Here is a 19,712-nt window from a genome sequence, read left to right as displayed (position 1 = left end):
ACTGTGATAGGCCAGGCAAAAGTACACACCTGTGGTGTTGTAGACAAATACAGTTTTAAGCGTACTGGAGCACATTGTCCTCCCCTCATAAGTACATACCACATACATACATCTAAGCGGTTTCCCATTTTGTTCCTGTTAAGGTCTTAATGGCCTAGATACTGTGAAAGGCCAGACAAATGTACACACCTGCTGGTTTTGTAGACAAATACTGTTTTAAGCGTAATGGAGCGTATTGTACTCCCCTCATATACGCACTATGTATGTCAGGCAGAGAAGTGCCAGGACGTGCACAGAGGAGTGGCATTGGCAACTCACACGTGACACCGGCGGTTTGTTCAGACCCTTTGAGGAAGCCACATTATTAGTCAGTCACCAGGATTACGGGATGAACAATGTCATTCCGCTGCTTCATCTACTACAACACATGTTGGAAACAAAGGCTGGTCACGGCAATGGGGACGTGGCGCCTACATCTCATGGCCACATGAGCCCTGTGGGGCTGAACTGGAGGAGGAGGGGATGGGGCACAGTGGAGCACAGTTTAGGTTTCGCAAGATGGGCAGTTTTTCTACACATCTGTCAGGAGAGGAGGAGCAGGAGCAGTCAGAGCAGCTAGAGGGTTATGAGGAAGGCGAGACAGAGGACCTAGACACACCGTGGCAGAATTCAGTGGAGATGGATGCAGGGAGTTGCTACAAATCACTTGCACAAATGGCATGATGCATGCTCATTGCTTGCATAGTAACCACTGAATTGTCACCATTCGGCAGCGGGATGACTTCTGGCTCTCCACCTTATTGGACCCTCACTACCAGCACAAAATTGGGGCCTTTTTTACATACACTGAGAGAGAACAAACTGACCTATTACAGAGACATCCTATGTAGTCAGTTGGCCGATGCCTAACTGCGCCATTGTCCATCCTCTAGCAGGTCTGACTCGGGGGCCCCTCTGAGTTCACCTTCCACTGCCATGGCTGCTGGGGAGGGGTGAGGTGGCAGGAGCAGTACCAGCTCCATCAGCAGCAGCCTGAGTCTACAGTTGCTGATGAGTAGCTTTCTTCACTGGCATAGTGAAGCAACTTATCAGCAGCAGGTAGACCTGGAGCAGGACCTGAACTAGCAGGTAGTGGCATACCTTCACACACACACACACCTTGAAGATCCGCTGGACTTCTGGGCAGCCATACTTGATTTGTGTCTGCAACTAGCAGAGTTTGCCCTAGAAAAGCTGTCCTGCCTGGCCAGTAGTGTGCCATTAGAGCGGGTGTTTAGTGTGGCGCGGGCCATAGTGACCCCAAGGAGAACTCGTCTGTCCACGAAAAATGTGTCCACCCACCAATGCCTGATGCATCAGAGTAGATTGACCATGGTGCCACACCAACACTTCACAAATATGGATAGTGCAAAACATATTTAAGGTGCTGCTCCCCAGTTATAGACATTACAGACTACAAGTAAGTATTGAGGATATGCATTAGCTAAAACTTAAAGTGGTACTCCGGTGCTTAGACATCTTATCCCCTATCCAAAGGATAGGGGATAAGATGCCTGATCACGGGAGTCCCGCCGCTGGGGACCCCCATGATCTTGCACGCTGCACCCCGTTTGTAATCAGTCCCCGGAGCGTGTTCGGTCCGGGTCTGATTGCCGGCGACCACAGGGCCGGCGGCGTGTGACGTCACTCCTCCACCCCCGTGTGATGTCACACTCCGCCCCTCAATGCAAGCCTATCGGAGGGGGCATAACAGCTATCACGCCCCCTCCCATAGGCTTGCATTGAGGGGCGGAGCATGACGTCACACGGGGCGGAGGTGTGATGTCACATGCCGCCGGCCCTATGGTCACCGGTAATCAGACCCGGACTGAACACACTCCGGGGACTGATTACAAACGGGGTGCCGTGTGCAAGATCACGGGGGTCCCCAGCGGAGGGACTCCCGCGATCAGGCATCTTATCCCCTATCCTTTGGATAGGGGATAAGATGTCTAAGCACCGGAGAACCCCTTTAACTTTTTTAAGGATAAAATATATGTACCTGAAATTTTTTTGAAATCAAACAAAAGGAAAGGTGTGCAAAAAACACCATGTGCCACCTACACCACTAAGTATTGATGTGATGCAAAGACCTCTAAAAGGTGGAAGGGAACAACGTATGGTCTATTGTAACCGGTGGTGGTAAAAACTTTACCTGTAAGGCATTACTCTCGCATTAGTAATTCCCTTCTTGGCAAGTGTTACTCATCCTAAAAAGGGCGGCCGCACACACAGGAACATCTCCCTATTTTCCCCTACAAACACCATTTCCCAGGGTTTTTAGGTGGAAATAGAGAGAGTTTCTTGTGTTGGACCGCCCCTTTCATGGTGAGTAACACTTGTCAAGAAGGGAATTAATAGGGCCTTACAGGGGAAGCTTTTACCCCCACCTGCTACAATGGACAATACATTGTTCCCTTCCACCATTTAGAGGAAAGTGTTACTTGTCTTAAAAAGGGCGGCCCCACACAGGAACCAATCCCTATTTCCCCCTAAAAGCCCTGGGAAATGACAGTGTTTGTGTGTGGAAATAGGCAGAAGTTCCTGTGAGGGGCAGCCCTTTTTAGAGCGAGTAACACTCACCAAGAAGGGAATTATGATGGCAGAGTAGGGCCTTACAAGGGAAGTTTTTACCCGTACCTGTTAATTGACCATACGTTGTTCCCTTTCACCTTTTAGAGGTCTTTGCATCACAACAATACTTGGTAATGTAGGTGGCACATGTTTTTTTCACACCTTTCCTTAGGTTTGATTTAAAAAAAATAATTTGGGTCCATATATTTTATCCGAAGCATGTTATTAAAAGTTAAGTTTTACATAATGCATATCCTCAATACTTACTATTGCACAATAACACTTTTACAAAAGAGACCGTTTTCTTCTGCCTACCTGCCTCAGCTACTATTCTGATCCTGCCACCCATCTGATGCCACACATCTTATGCCAAGTTCTCCTCTTTTCACCCACCTTCGTACTGGTATTGCCACCCACCGTCACTTTCCAGACTCCTAATGCTGCTGCCACCCCAGGCTGTCTCATTCAGCTACCATATTTTCTTCTCATGCTGATGTCAGCTCCAGGCTGAATGACACAGTAAGGAGTTGGTGGTAGCATGAGGAGAATATATAGTGGCTGAATGACACAGCTTGGAGGTGGCGGAAGCATGAGGAGACCATATAGTGGCTGAATGACACAGCTTGGATTTGGCAGTAGCATGAGGAGAACATATGGTGGCAGAATGAGATAGCCTGGAAGGGGCATCAGCACGATGTTACAGCAAGGCAAAGTGTTCCACACCCCTATTGAGGCTCTCTGTAGGCCAGAAATAGCCATTTTAATAACGATTCAATGCAAATAAATTCAGCCCGAAAAAATGTTGGGGGAAAATTTGGCAAATTGGCCAAATCGAGTTTTTCAAAACTTTGCTAATCTCTAGTTATTAGTATGAGCCATAGCACTGCTCTAAAAAGGTTTAGACGTTTGTTCAATACCATATGAAAGGTTTGTAGAGAAAAATGATAACAGAACTTAATTAAGAAAATAAATCATAGTGTGTATGCTAGAATTTTGGTGTAGTATGTGCAAAGAAAAAAAACTAACACACTTTATTAGACAGATTTTTTTGAACAAATTAGACAGATTTGTAGAACAAAATTGTTCTACATATTGTTCACCACACCCTACAAAGGGGCTGGGGACGAAAGTAGGTTATATATTAACAAGGTTAATATGCAAGGTTTCACATAGTAAATCCCTCCTACGTGTCCTACGTGTGCACCTGGCTATAGTCTGTTGACATTTGAGTTTGTCTACAATTAACAAGATATGGACCTTGTCCTTATTCTGAGAATAAAGGTGATCAAAATGAAGATGAAAAAGAACAAATTAAATTTCATATTTTACATTTGATTAGAGACATACATTCAAGCAACACCACTGTGCCATCTAAACAATGTTTAAGGAAAATAACCCTATACTGGAAATAAATAAACTTCTATTAATAAATAAACACTATTAATTATTCAGTCAGGCATTACTGCTAACTATTATGAAGTCAACAACTGCTCCAGTTGATTCTGCTTTTGTAAAGCACATTAGCAAATATTTTCTGGTTCATATTACACTGTATGCATATAAACAGGTGCTAAAAAGATGTTGGTTTACCAATGCAACAAATATTGTTTCACAGAGGCAAAACAAGTGTGCATCTTTTAGAAATAGTCATTTTCCCCTAGTAACATGCACAATGTACTGTTAACAAAATATGCTCAGATGCATATAAACCCTATGGCCCAGATTTATCAAACTGTGTAAGAGAAAAAGTGGATTGATTTCCCCACAGCAACCAATCACAGCTCAGCTTTAACTTCATCAGAGCTCGTTATCTGAGCTGTGATTGGTTGCTGTGGGAAAATCATTCTATTTTTTCTCTCACACAGTTTGATAAACCTGGGCCCATGTATTTGTAGAACAGGGTAAAAATGTTTTTATGTCTGGTTTAATGAGTAAAAAATATTTATGGCTTCTTTGTTGTGCTAAAACAGCCTGCTTTGGTATATAAGGCTGTGTTCACGTGTAGTATTTTGGTCAGCTTTTTAACCTAAAACCCAATAGAAAAATGTATAATCAATTACTTTTAATTTATTACTATGAAGCCATGTTGAGTTTGCAGTAGCAATGTTTTTATAGGGGTTGTCCAACAGCAGAAAAGGGCCAGTGCTGAAAGCACTGAGTCCTGTTTGTCAATTAGTCAAGGAAGGGGAGGGAGGAGGCATGCATGCTGTAAGCTCGGCACAGTCTGCTTCACTATTGAGCTCTAAGCATGATCTACAGCTGCCAGATTACCTTTTACATTGCTTCACTAGGCATCTGTTTACCCTAGTCTCAAAGAGTTGCAACTCTGCTTGCAGCTGTTTCAATTTAGAAAGAATTGTTGTATACTCTCTTCACTTTGCTTTCATTGTAATTTCTATCCCATTTTTTTGAGAAAAAATGACAGTACAGTGAGGTATGTCAGGAACCATTGGTATACATTGGTTGGTGCCATTGATTTAAATATGCATGATGAATCTAACATGACTTCCTGTCTGATATAGATGCATATTACAGATACTAGTGTGAACATAGCCTTACTGTTGTACCAGCCCCTGCATCAGACAAAACTCTTCTGCACCGGGGCTTGGAGAGTAAACTCAGCTTATGATAGCCTAAATAAATAAAAAAAACAGATCATGCTAAGGCTGGGTTCACATATGTTTGGCATCCAGCATAAGTGAACTCTAAATCTCGACGCAACTGATGCCACAACTGATGAAAACTTGTCTCCAGTTATATGACATCCAGCGTCCTATGTTTCTGGGCAACGGACAGGGGAACGCAGCAGGCTGCATTCCCCTGTCCGGTGCCCTCCGGCATGTCCAACCATTCGGCATCATAAGTGAGACGCTGGATGATGGTGAACTGTCCCACTCAAGTGAATGGGATCAGTTCTAGCATCAGTTTACCTCTGGTGCATGCCGGAGGGCACCTGTGCCGGACACCACACATATGTAAACCCAGCCTAAGCAAGCTAATATATTCAAAATATTAAAAGTTGTCCATTTTTTATATTTTATTTTCAATGATTTTTTTTTTTTTTTCAATTAGACACAGGCACATTCATACCTAGCCTTTAACAAACCACAAACATGATCATGTCCTCAGTGGCTAGTAATATATGATACAGTATGGACCTTTTTATAATAATTATTTTACAGAGCTAAATGAAAAGACTGGAACTTCTGCGTAACATAACAATTCTTCACTCATCGAAATGAAAAACTAATTGAATTGCTTCAGATTGATGTAGGCTAGGGCACATTCATTTTGTCTGTGCAGAATAATTTATTTATTTTATTTCAGGTGCTTGGATAGAATGTGTCCATTCTTGGGTCAATTGATTATTTATTTTTAAATTATTATAATTTTTTTTATCTAAGACTTAATGAAATGCTTGTTGTATGACTTCCAAACATTATTGAAAGTAGGAACACGTGTCATAAAGAATGTAGAGCAAAGTATTAATGGAAATTACATCAGTATAAATTAGGTCTTTAATTCCAGTGGTTAATGATTTTACCTACAAATGAAGAAAAAATGTAAATGTGTTATGACCTGATATGAATGTCCTTGTAAATACAAAAGCAATTTATCTAAGCACTCAAAGTTGCTCCAGATAAGTTTGAAATTATAGTGCTTGTTCTTCAAATGAAAAATAGAAGGGATTCTGGTGACACTAGACAACGTTTCCATTATCTCCTGTATTCTGTATTTAAGTGTTCTTTTTGAGTTTATGTTAGTTTTAACATTGAAAAAAAAATTGTGTTTTTTTTCTTTTTTAGAAACATCACCAGCCTTGTCCATAACATTGTCTTGGAACTGCAGCTCATATCAATTCTCATGTTTATAGACAAGGGTTTTTCTTTCCGCAAATAAAGCAGTGCCCTATTCCTCATTTTAAAGAAACAGTCCAGGAGAACATTTTTGCCAATATAGTGCAGGATAGACTATAACTGGATAAAAATGTGGATTTTCTTGTGTATGCTGTATGTACATCTATTTTAATTATTATTGCATGCATGGGTTTTCTGCCAAATTAATTCCTATTTCATCTCGGATAGGGTTTCCTCAGGCAGCCTAAATTTCCCATAATGCTTCAGGCTGTGCAGAGGCAGAAGAAATGGAGTCTTATCACTGCACCTGCTCTGAGTTCTAAGTGCAGCAGATAATAGATTGGTGACATAGAACTTCATTCCCCCAACCATGATAATGATATGAGATACAACTGTAGTCGGTCTGCTTGATTACTGTAGCTCTTTCTTAAATAGTAACACTATAAAATATAAAAGCACAATGCCTGATGAAGCAATCTTACTGTGAAACGCGTTGCATCAGGGGTAAATAAACTTGAGATCCCTTTTAATCTGTGTGTCCAGCGCCTCCCAATCCCGTCGCTACGGTGGAGGAATTTGTGCTTTTATATTTGAAGTTGACGTGGAGTGGCACCCTTAACATCACTCTTTTTCATAGTTACACTTGGTTGAGTGTAACTCCATGTGGTAAGCACCACTTGTATTTTATCTATTCCGGTCACCTAAACGGTATCACACTACGGAGCACTGTCTGAGTCTTGTTTTAGTTTACCAGAAAATAAAGACACAGCAGATAGAGAGCATAGGAGCAGTAGGAGCATAACTGTCTGAACTATTAAAACAAAAAGTTCAGAATTGCGTACTTTTGATCACTTCATATAGCAGAAAAAATCATAAAAAGTGATCAAAAAGTCCCATCAAAACAATAATGGTACTGATAAAAACTACATATTACAGGACAAAATATGAGCCCTCATACAGCCCCATATACAGAAACATAAATTAGTTATAGGGGTTAAAAGATTATCATGTTAAGCATACTAATACTAACTAAAAGTTATAATCTTTTCAAAGTAGTAAAGCATAACTTATATTAGTTGTGTAACATTGTAATCATATGGACCTACAGAATGAATACTGCCCATGATTTACTATTGTAAACCTGGCCTATTTTGTCAGATTATGCACCAAAGGGGAAAGGGGGGCGTCCTCGCCAAAATTGCGGCGTGTCCCCGACATTTTCCAAAGATCTCAACATATTTACTAAGGTTTCCCCAAAAAATGTGGTGGATTTGAGCTCTGGAAAACCCTACAGATCAGAGCATGTGTAAAAAAAAGCAAAATGTAGGTAAAAGTGCAAAATGTAGGGAAACCTTAGTAAATACAGTAGAAAAATACCTGTAGGGGAAAAAAACAACAAAGAGAACTACATTCAACTCAGGGTCAGTGTATCATTTTTACCAAAAAGAGTATTGTGTAGGAACGAAAGTTGCAAAATGGAGGTTTTTTTTAATTCCAATTTTGCCCCACAAGTAATTATTTTTTGTTTCACCGTAGATTTTGTGGTAAAATTAATAATATCATTACAAAGTACAATTGGTGGTGCAAATAATAAGCTTCCATATGGGTCTGTAGGTGGGAAATAGAAAGAATTATGGCTATTATGGCAATTGGAAGGTGAGGAGAAAAAAACTGTGCCCCTAAAAATGATTTAAAAACTTTTTATATGTTGTACATCTTAGCAAAACATCAACCTTTCTAATATAAGTCATAAGAAAATTTTATTTCCTTTTTATAGAAATCATGGCTTATAAAATTATGTCTTTGTCCAAGCTGAAGCACAGGCATGGACAAAGTCCAGTAAGTGAGGGTGGGCTAGTCTGTGCTCTCTCCTGTCTGATAGCACTCTTCTGTGCTCTCTCCTGTCTGATAGCACTCCTCTGTGCTCTCTCCTATCTGATAGTACTCCTCTGTGCTCTCTCCTGTCTGATAGCACTCCTCTGTACTCGCTCCTGTCTTATAGCACTCCTCTGTGCTCTTTCCTCTCCGATAGTACTCCTCTGTGCTCTCTCCTGTCTGATAGAACACCTCTGTGCCCTTTCCTGTCTGATAGGACACTTCTGTGCCCTTTCCTGTCTGATAGCACACCTCTGTGTTCTCTCCTGTCTGATAGCACACCTCTGTGCCCTTTCCTGTCTGATAGCACACCTCTGTGCCCTTTCCTGTCTGATAGGACTCCTCTGTGCTCTCTCCTATCTGATAGTACTCCTCTGTGCTCTCTCCTGTCTGATAGGACTCCTCTGTGCTCTCTCCTGTCTGATAGGACACCTCTGTGCCCTTTCCTGTCTGATAGAACTCCTCTGTACTCTCTCCGGTCTGATAGTACTCCTCTGTGCTCTCTCCTGTCTGATAGGACTCCTCTGTGCTCTCTCCTGTCTGATAGTACTCCTCTGTGCTATCTCCTGATTGTACTCCTCTGCTCTCTCCTGTCCTATCAGACAAAGGAGAGCTAGCCGACCCTCACTTATTGGACTTTGTCCATCCCTGTGCTTCAGCTTGGATAAAGCCATGATTTTATAAGCCATGATTTTATGCAAAGGAAATAAATTCCAACAATATATGACCTCCAATACCAACTGAAGCGATGCACAGGGTTTAAAATCTTTGAACTGTTTTGTAATATAGACAACAGGACAAAACCTTCTGGCATATTTAAAAAAAAAAAAAACACATTCTTCTTTTGAAATAGATGAGATAGACCTGATTGGTAAACTAGGACCCTTTCATGTCCCCAAAGTCCACCAGACTTATGGTGCCTCCTGATGGTATTTCCATGGGGTTTGGCCCAGGCTGAGTGGAAGAGGGTTGTAACTTCCTGTTTGCTATACCAAGTTCATCGATCATGACATCATCATAACTACTACTTTACAGTTTGATTATCCATATCGATTAGGCAATGCTATGATGCACATTTTTCTTTTGACTGATCAGGATACTATTTTATATTTTATTAGGACATTTCATACTGCACTTTGTTGTCTACCAGAATACCATTGTATCTACGATATGTTCCACAAGGCTTCCTTTACTTTTGTCATCTGAAATACTAAAAAGAATGTAAAAAAAAAATTGAGTATTATTGTGATGAAATGTGGAACCTGTCTGTTGGGAGACGACTGCTTTACCAGAATCCTTTTTACCCACAACTTCTTATTGAGACTTAAAATATACATCTCCAATGTCTACATCTTTTAGTTGGCTTTAAAATCATGTTTTACACGCTATACAGAAAATGATGACACTTCTTCTAGAATTTTTTATAATACTGATTTACAGTGTAAGTCGCAAAAGGAAAACTGTTAAAAGAAAAAACAAAACATGCGGAATCAAAAGTTGCAGAAGAAACATAGCAACGAGGCAAGTTAAACATCACATGTAGTTTTGGAAAGGATGCTCATTTCTATTTAGGCTTATTGGCACCCAGGCACTAGGATCCTAACCAACTTTTGTGTAATCACAACACTAAGGAAAACAGATGGGAATACAAGGAAGAAGCCAAGGCTTTATGACAGTGTGTCATATATGTGGGAGAGTCTTTATATTCTATGCCAGAACTTCATCAACTTTGAGGCTGAATCACATATTAGTTAAATAACAAAGACTATATTTTTCAGCTTGATTCTTTCTTAATAGTTTAACCATTTCCCTGCCAAATATTCATTATATTAGCACTCTAAACATTCTGAAACATTCGACACATAATGCAGCATTTTTCTCCAAATTGCTGGAAAGTTGGGTCTAACTAAATACTTCAAGTAATAAAAGGTTAAAAGAGATGTCCTGTAAAGACAACCCCTGTTTACATGGTCTCTTAGGGTGCAAGGCCATTATATTTCAACATCATCAAAGTGTACCTCAAATGTTGGTCCTGCTGGCAGAATATCTGTTCAAAATTCCTGGCAACTTTGAAGCCTGAAACTTGCCTTCAGACTAAAGCGATCTGGAGATGCATTTGCTAGAAGTCTTATAGACTTGCATTGTTATGATCCACAGGAAGTTCTTTTCTTTTTTATTTTCCTTTCTGTCTGACCACAGTGGCCTCTGCTGGCACCCCTGTCCATTTCAGGAACTGTACAGAGCAGGATATGTTTTCTATGGGAATTTGCTCCTACTCTGGACAGTTCCTAAAATGGACAGAGGTGTCAGCAGAGAGCACTGTGGTCAGATAGAAAGGACATTCAAAAAGAAAAGATCTTCCTGTGGATCATAACAGCTGATTTTTGTGGATTTTTTTTAATAGAAGTAATTTACAAATCTGTAAAATTTTCTGGTTGATAAAAAAAAAAATGTTTTCCAGTGGAGTACCCCTTTAAGGCAAATTTATGAAAAAAAATCTAATACTGGAATGAAAAAGCAAGAAAAAATTAATGTACTGAGGTATCTGATTTTCCTTTCTACATAATATAAAATTCAAATATAGCAAAACCAGCTAGATCCTTAGGCCATGTCAAGTAAAACAAAGTTAATTTAGTTCTGGAGTTAAATAACTGTAAAAAATTAGATCTTAAAACCATAGAATGGGGACAGCCGAATGTTGAGTAATATAAAGACATTTGGGAAGAACTATCAGTTTCACAGGACTTACTTTCCTGGCTACAGTTAGCAGGGCTTTTTTTTAAACCCTTAATGTGTAATGGAGTCATATTACTTTGGAGAGATACAAGTAGATTTTTTGTTAGGGTAGTGTCTAAGCAATATGCATTTGGAAAGTCTTCAGATCCATTAACTTTTTTTTCACATTTTGTTGCAGCCTTGTGGTAAAAAAAAAAAAAAAACATCATTCTGCACTCAATACCCTATAATGAAAAAATGAAAACAGAATGGAAAAAATATTTACAAATAAATCAAAGCACCTTTGGCAAAGATTACAGCCCCAGTCTTCTTGGTCGTCATGCAACAAAGTTTGCAAACCTGAATGTTTGGGTTATCAGCCATTTTTTTTCTGCAGATTGTCTAAAGCTCTGTCAAGTTGCATGGAGACTGTTGGTAGAAGCCATTTTCAAGACTCTCAGAGGTACAGTTGCAAGAAAAAGTATGTGAACCCTTTGGAATTATATGGATGCCTGCACAAATTGGCCATAAAATGTGATCTGATCTTCATCTAAGTCACAACAATAGAAAATCACAGTCTGCTTAAACTAATAACACACAAAGAATTAAATGTTACCATGTTTTTATTGAACACACCATGTAAACATTCACTGTGCAGGTGGAAAAAGTATGTGAACCCCTAGACTAATGACATCTCCAAGAGCTAATTGGAGTGAGGTGTCATCCAACTGGAGTCCTTTCAATGAGATGAGATTGGAGGTGTTGTTAACAGCTGCTCTATAAAAAAAATCCACCAATTCTGGGTTTGCATTGCCTAATGTGAGTGATGCCTCGCACAAAATAGCTCTCAGAAGACCTACGATTAAGAATTGTTGACTTGCATAAAACTGGAAAGGGTTATAAAAGTATCTTTAAAAGCCTGGCTGTTCATCAGTCTCCAGTGAGACAAATTGTCTATAAATGGAAAAAGTTCAGCACTGCTGCTACTCTCCCTAGGAGTGGCCGTCCTGTAAAGATTACTGCAAGAGCACAGCACAGACTGCTCTATGAGGTGAAGAAGACACCTAGAGTGTCTGCTAAAGACTTACAAAAGTCTCTGACATATGCTAACATCCCTGTTAGTGAATCTACGATACGTAAAACACTAAACAAGAATGGATTTCATTTGAGGATACCACAGAGGAAGCCACTGCTGTCTAAAAAAACATTGCTGCACGTTTACAATTTGCACAAGAGCACCTGGATGTTCCACAGCAGTACTGGCAAACTATTCTGTGGACAGATGAAACCAAAGTTGAGTTGTTTGGATGAAGCACACAACACTATGTGTGGAGAAAAAGAGGCACAGCACCCCAACATCAAAACCTCATCCCAACTGGGAAGTATGGTGTTGGGTCATCATGATTTGGTGCTGCTTTGCTGCTTCAGCACCTGGACGGATTGCTATCATTGAAGGAAGAATGAATTCCTAAGTTTATCAAGACATTTTGCAGGAGAACTTAAGGCCATCTGTCCACCAGCTGAAGCTCAACAGAAGATAGATGTTAAAACAGGACAACAACCCAAAGCATGGAAGTAAATCAACAACAGAATGGCTTAAACAGAAGAAAATACGCCTTCTGGATTGGCCCAGTCAGAGTCCTGACCTCAACCCGATTGAGATGCTTTGGCATGACCTCAAGAAAGCGATTCACACCAGACATCCCAAGAATATTGCTGAACTGAAACTGTTCTGTAAAGGGGACTGGTCAAGAATTACTCCTGACCGCTGTGCACGTCTGATCTGCAACTACAGGAAACGTTTGGTTGAAGTTATTGCTGTCAAAGGAGGTTCAACCAGTTATTAAATCCAAGGGTTCACATACTTTTTTCACCTGCACTGTGAATTTTTACATGGTGTGTTCAATAAAAAAAATAATAGCATTAAATTTGTTGTGTGTTATTAGTTTAAGCAGACTGTTATTGTCTATTGTTATGACTTAGATGAAAATCAGATCCCATTTTTCAACCAATTTGTGCAAAAATCAATAGAATTCCAAAGGGTTCACATACTTTTTTTTGCAATTGTATTTGATCGAGTTTAAGTCAGAACTCTGGCAAGGCCACTCAAGGACATTCAAAGAGTAGTCCTTAAGCCACTCCTGTGTTGTCTTGGCTGTGTGCTTAGGGTCGTTGCCTTGTTAGAAGGTAAACCTTTAGCCTAATTTGAGGACTAGAGCACTCTGGATAAGGTTTTCATTGAATGTTTACTGTGACTTGGAAAAACTTTTGACATGTCAAAAGTTTTGACCAGTGGGGGTTGCAGATCATATGTCTATTAGTTTTTGTCTATCATTTGACAAAGGTGTAGAAATGGATAGGGTAATTGTATGTGCACAACCTTTAATTAAACAGTATGTGAGATAAAGTGCATTTATATCTAGGATTAGTGGATCCTGCAGCAGGATGCGGCAAATCCACATGGTATCCTAGTGATTGTAATGAGCCACCCGGATTTAGGAAATGTCTCTGGTTGGTTTATTTTTCGACCATACCTGGTTTTTGAACCAGACAGAAAAGCACAGCAGACAGTTTCAGCAGTTTTTGATCTGTTTCAAGAACTGGAAATGGTCGGAAAATGAGTTAACCACAGACAATATCAATGGGATATGGCATAGATCAGGCAGCGATATGGCAGGAGGAGATTATGAAATTCTCCTGCCATATCCAGCTGCTGGATCAACAAATCCTAGATGCAAATGCCCCCTTAAAAAAGAAAGAGGCACAGATTAAATGAGGTGGTATTTCAACACATTCCGGAAGTGAACTACTCTATGATTTTCATACCATGCCCTAAATCGACATTTTCTGAAACTTAGTAAACTGGCTTTGCATATAACTGATTTGTTAATTTAAACATCCATGCTTAATGCTTTTCATGTATTATAAATTCAGTCTGAACCATAATGCCACCATCCATACAGCAAGTTAACATCTATTCATTTTAAGAAGATGCCACTGGATATCCTCAGTCTCCCGGGAGTCTTGTAAGTCTGTTCTCTCTGAAGAATAGCTTGTTGTGTTAAAAATAATCTCAGCAGTTAATGTGGTTGTGTGTCCTACTTACATTAACTACAGTTAAAATTGGATTATCTCAATCTAATGATCTATAGCACTTGAGCAGGATTTAAACAGGATGCTTTTAATTCTTTGTAGTTTTCACAGAGTTCATGACTTATGGATGAATTATAGAACACAGGCAAATATTTCTAAAATATATGCAGAGTTGCATTGAAATAGGGCTTTAATAAAGTGTAAATATTTTAAAAGACTATTCATAAAATGTTTTACTCTTTTAACTTTATCTGTGGGTTTCTGGAGCATGTGTTGACCATGAAGATGGAAGTGATCATTTAGGGTATGTTCACACTGCGGAACTGTAGCTGAATCTCTGCTTGCGGAATTCAGCGAGCAGAGATTCAGCCTGGCAGATGGCGGCGAAGGTAGGACCGCGCGGCACTGCGCCGTCACCATTGACGGCTATGCAGTGCTTGTGGACTTCCGTGCAAAGAATGAATATGTTCTTTCTTTGCGCGGAACAATTTCAGCGGCGGAATTGCGAAATTCCGCAGTGTGAACGCGTCTTGCGGAAGACCCATTCACACAGATGCTAACGTTCACTGTGCAGAATTTTACTTGCAGAATTCTGCACACAGAATTCCGTGGGTATTCCGCAGTGTGAACATACCCTAAGAGGGATGATCTCTACTGCAAGACTAGGTTCACACTCAGCTAGGTAATAGGCCATATAGAATACCCACACTTTTTACTCTAAGCTGCTATGGTTTTGTTGTGCAGTTTCTGGCCACACAATTTTTTTTATGTAAAACATATCTATGAAATGGAGAGGAGGTTGTTATATATTTGTGCTATTCAGGCAAAGATTTTTGAAAGACTACTTAATAGTTAAAAAAATAATTGCTTTATTATCGCTGCTACCTGATAAATGTAATGTAAGTGTCACGATGCCGGCTGGCAGGTAGTGGATCCTCTGTGCCAGAGAGGGATTGGCGTGGACCGTGCTAGTGGACCGGTTCTAAGCCACTACTGGTTTTCACCAGAGCCCGCCGCAAAGCGGGATGGTCTTGCTGCGGCGGTAGTGACCAGGTCGTATCCACTAGCAACGGCTCACCTCTCTGGCTGCTGAAGATAGGCGCGGTACAAGGGAGTAGGCAAAAGCAAGGTCGGACGTAGCAGAAGGTCGGGGCAGGCAGCAAGGATCGTAGTCAGGGGCAACGGCAGAAGGTCTGGAAACACAGGCAAGGAACACACAAGGAACGCTTTCACTGGCACTAAGGCAACAAGATCCGGCAAGGGAGTGCAGGGGAAGTGAGGTGATATAGGGAAGTGCACAGGTGAACACACTAATTGGAACCACTGCGCCAATCAGCGGCGCAGTGGCCCTTTAAATCGCAGAGACCCGGCGCGCGCGCGCCCTAGGGAGCGGGGCCGCGCGCGCCGGGACAGAACAGACGGAGAGCGAGTCAGGTAGGGGAGCCGGGGTGCGCATCGCGAGCGGGCGCTACCCGCATCGCGAATCGCATCCCGGCTGGCAGCGGAATCGCAGCGCCCCGGGTCAGAGGACGTGACCGGAGCGCTGCCGCGGGGAGAGTGAAGCGAGCGCTCCGGGGAGGAGCGGGGACCCGGAGCGCTCGGCGTAACAGTACCCCCCCCCTTGGGTCTCCCCCTCTTCTTAGAGCCTGAGAACCTGAGGAGCAGACTTTTGTCTAGGATGTTGTCCTCAGGTTCCCAGGATCTCTCTTCAGGACCACAACCCTCCCAGTCCACTAAAAAAAAATTTTTCCCTCTGACCTTTTTGGCAGCTAAAATTTCTTTGACCGAGAAGATGTCCGAGGAGCCGGAAACAGGAGTGGGAGGAACAGATTTGGGAGAAAAACGGTTGAGGATGAGTGGTTTGAGAAGAGAGACGTGAAAGGCATTAGGGATACGAAGAGAGGGAGGAAGAAGAAGTTTATAAGAGACAGGATTAATTTGACACAAAATTTTGAAAGGACCAAGATAGCGTGGTCCCAACTTGTAGCTAGGGACACGGAAGCGGACATATTTAGCGGAGAGCCATACCTTGTCTCCAGGGGAAAAAACGGGGGGAGCTCTTCTTTTCTTATCCGCGAACCTCTTCATGCGTGATGAAGCCTGTAAGAGAGAATTTTGGGTCTCTCTCCATATGATGGAAAGGTCACGAGAAATTTCATCCACAGCGGGCAGACCAGAGGGCAAGGGAGTAGGGAGGGGGGGAAGAGGGTGACGGCCGTACACCACGAAAAATGGGGATTTGGAGGAAGACTCAGAGACCCTGAAGTTATACGAGAATTCGGCCCATGGGAGGAGATCTGCCCAGTCATCCTGGCGGGAGGAAACAAAATGTCGCAAATAATCACCCAAGATCTGGTTAATCCTTTCTACTTGTCCATTGGACTGGGGATGATATGCAGAAGAAAAATTTAATTTAATCTTGAGTTGTTTACAGAGAGCCCTCCAGAATTTAGACACGAATTGGACGCCTCTATCCGAGACAATCTGCGTAGGCAACCCGTGAAGACGAAAAATGTGTATAAAAAATTGTTTAGCCAACTGAGGCGCAGAAGGAAGACCAGGAAGAGGGATGAAATGTGCCATTTTGGAGAATCGATCAACGACCACCCAAATAACAGTGTTGCCACGGGAAGGGGGTAAATCAGTAATAAAATCCATACCAATCAGAGACCAAGGCTGTTCGGGGACAGGCAGAGGATGAAGAAAACCAGCGGGCTTCTGGCGAGGAGTCTTATCCCGGGCACAGATAGTGCAGGCTCGCACAAAGTCCACAACATCCGTCTCCAGAGTCGGCCACCAATAGAAGCGGGAGATGAGTTGCACAGATTTCTTGATACCCGCATGACCTGCGAGATGGGAGGAGTGACCCCATTTGAGGATTCCGAGGCGTTGGCGAGGAGAAACAAAGGTCTTTCCTGGAGGAGTCTGCCTGATGGAGGCAGGAGAAGTGGAGATCAGGCAGTCAGGTGGAATGATGTGTTGCGGAGAGAGTTCAACTTCTGAGGCATCCGAGGAACGAGAGAGAGCATCGGCCCTAATGTTCTTATCGGCAGGACGAAAGTGAATCTCAAAATTAAATCGGGCAAAGAACAGAGACCACCGGGCCTGGCGAGGATTCAGCCGTTGGGCAGACTGGAGGTAGGAGAGGTTCTTGTGGTCGGTGTAGATAATAACAGGAGAACTTGATCCCTCCAGCAGATGCCTCCATTCCTCAAGTGCTAATTTAATGGCTAGAAGCTCTCGATCCCCGATGGAGTAGTTCCTCTCCGCTGGAGAGAAGGTCCTAGAGAAAAAACCACAAGTGACAGCATGCCCGGAAGAATTTTTTTGTAGAAGAACAGCTCCAGCTCCCACTGAGGAGGCATCAACCTCCAATAGGAAGGGTTTGGAAGGGTCAGGTCTGGAGAGGACGGGAGCCGAAGAAAAGGCAGACTTGAGTCGTTTAAAGGCGTCTTCTGCTTGAGGAGGCCAGGACTTGGGATCAGCATTTTTTTTTGTTAAAGCCACGATAGGAGCCACAATGGTAGAAAAATGTGGAATAAATTGCCTGTAATAATTGGCGAACCCCAAAAAGCGTTGGATAGCACGGAGTCCGGAGGGGCGTGGCCAATCTAAGACGGCAGAGAGTTTGTCTGGATCCATCTGTAGTCCCTGGCCAGAGACCAAATATCCTAGAAAAGGAAGAGATTGGCATTCAAACAGACATTTCTCAATTTTGGCATAGAGTTGGTTGTCACGAAGTCTCTGAAGAACCATACGGACATGCTGGCGGTGTTCTTCTAGATTGGCAGAAAAAATTAGGATATTGTCCAGATATACAACAACACAGGAGTATAACAGATCACGAAAAATTTCATTGACAAAGTCTTGGAAGACGGCAGGGGCGTTGCACAGTCCAAAGGGCATGACCAGATACTCAAAGTGTCCATCTCTGGTGTTAAATGCCGTTTTCCACTCGTCCCCCTCTCTGATGCGGATGAGGTTATAGGCGCCTCTTAAGTCCAATTTAGTGAAGATGTGGGCACCTTGGAGGCGATCAAAGAGTTCAGAGATGAGGGGTAAGGGGTAGCGGTTCTTAACCGTGATTTTATTAAGACCGCGGTAGTCAATGCAAGGACGTAGGGAGCCATCTTTTTTGGACACAAAGAAAAATCCGGCTCCGGCAGGAGAGGAGGATTTACGGATAAAGCCCTTTTTTAGATTCTCCTGGACGTATTCGGACATGGCAAGAGTCTCTGGGGCAGAGAGAGGATAAATTCTGCCCCGGGGTGGAGTAGTGCCCGGGAGGAGGTCGATAGGGCAATCATAAGGCCTGTGAGGGGGTAGAGTCTCAGCTTGTTTTTTGCAGAAAACATCCGCGAAGTCCATATAGGCCTTAGGGAGACCGGTTACTGGAGGAACCACAGAGTTACGGCAAGGGTTACTGGGAACCGGTTTTAGACAGTTCTTGGAACAAGAGGACCCCCAACTCTTGATCTCCCCAGTGGACCAATCCAGGGTAGGGGAATGAAGTTGAAGCCAGGGAAGTCCAAGGAGAATTTCCGAGGTGCAATTGGGGAGGACCAAAAGTTCAATCCTCTCATGATGAGATCCGATGCTCATAAGAAGGGGCTCCGTGCGGAAACGTATGGTACAGTCCAATCTTTCATTATTTACACAATTGATGTAGAGGGGTCTGGCGAGACTGGTCACCGGGATGTTGAACCTGTTGACGAGAGAGGCCAAAATAAAATTTCCTGCAGATCCAGAGTCCAAGAAGGCCACTGTAGAGAAGGAGAAGGCAGAGGCAGACATCCGCACAGGCACAGTAAGACGTGGAGAAGCAGAGTAGACATCAAGGACTGTCTCACCCTTGTGCGGAGTCAGCGTACGTCTTTCCAGGCGGGGAGGACGGATAGGACAATCTCTCAGGAAGTGTTCGGTACTAGCACAGTACAGGCAGAGGTTCTCCATACGGCGTCGTGTCCTCTCTTGAGGTGTCAGGCGAGACCGGTCGACCTGCATAGCCTCCACGGCGGGAGGCACAGGAACAGATTGCAGGGGACCAGAGGAGAGAGGAGCCGAGGAGAAGAAACGCCTCGTGCGAACAGAGTCCATATCTTGGCGGAGTTCCTGACGCCTTTCGGAAAAACGCATGTCAATGCGAGTGGCTAGGTGAATAAGTTCATGTAGATTAGCAGGAATTTCTCGTGCGGCCAGAACATCTTTAATGTTGCTGGATAGGCCTTTTTTGAAGGTCGCGCAGAGGGCCTCATTATTCCAGGACAATTCTGAAGCAAGAGTACGGAATTGTACGGCATACTCGCCAACGGAAGAATTACCCTGGACCAGGTTCAACAGGGCAGTCTCAGCAGAAGAGGCTCGGGCAGGTTCCTCAAAGACACTTCGGATTTCCGAGAAGAAGGAGTGTACAGAGGCAGTGACGGGGTCATTGCGGTCCCAGAGCGGTGTGGCCCATGACAGGGCTTTTCCGGACAGAAGGCTGACTACGAAAGCCACCTTAGACCTTTCAGTGGGAAACAGGTCCGACATCATCTCCAGATGCAGGGAACATTGGGA

The sequence above is a fragment of the Hyla sarda genome, chromosome 1 (assembly GCF_029499605.1).
Source record: "Hyla sarda isolate aHylSar1 chromosome 1, aHylSar1.hap1, whole genome shotgun sequence".
In the NCBI taxonomy this organism is placed as follows: Eukaryota; Metazoa; Chordata; class Amphibia; order Anura; family Hylidae; genus Hyla; species Hyla sarda.
This window is presented reverse-complemented; position numbering follows the sequence as displayed.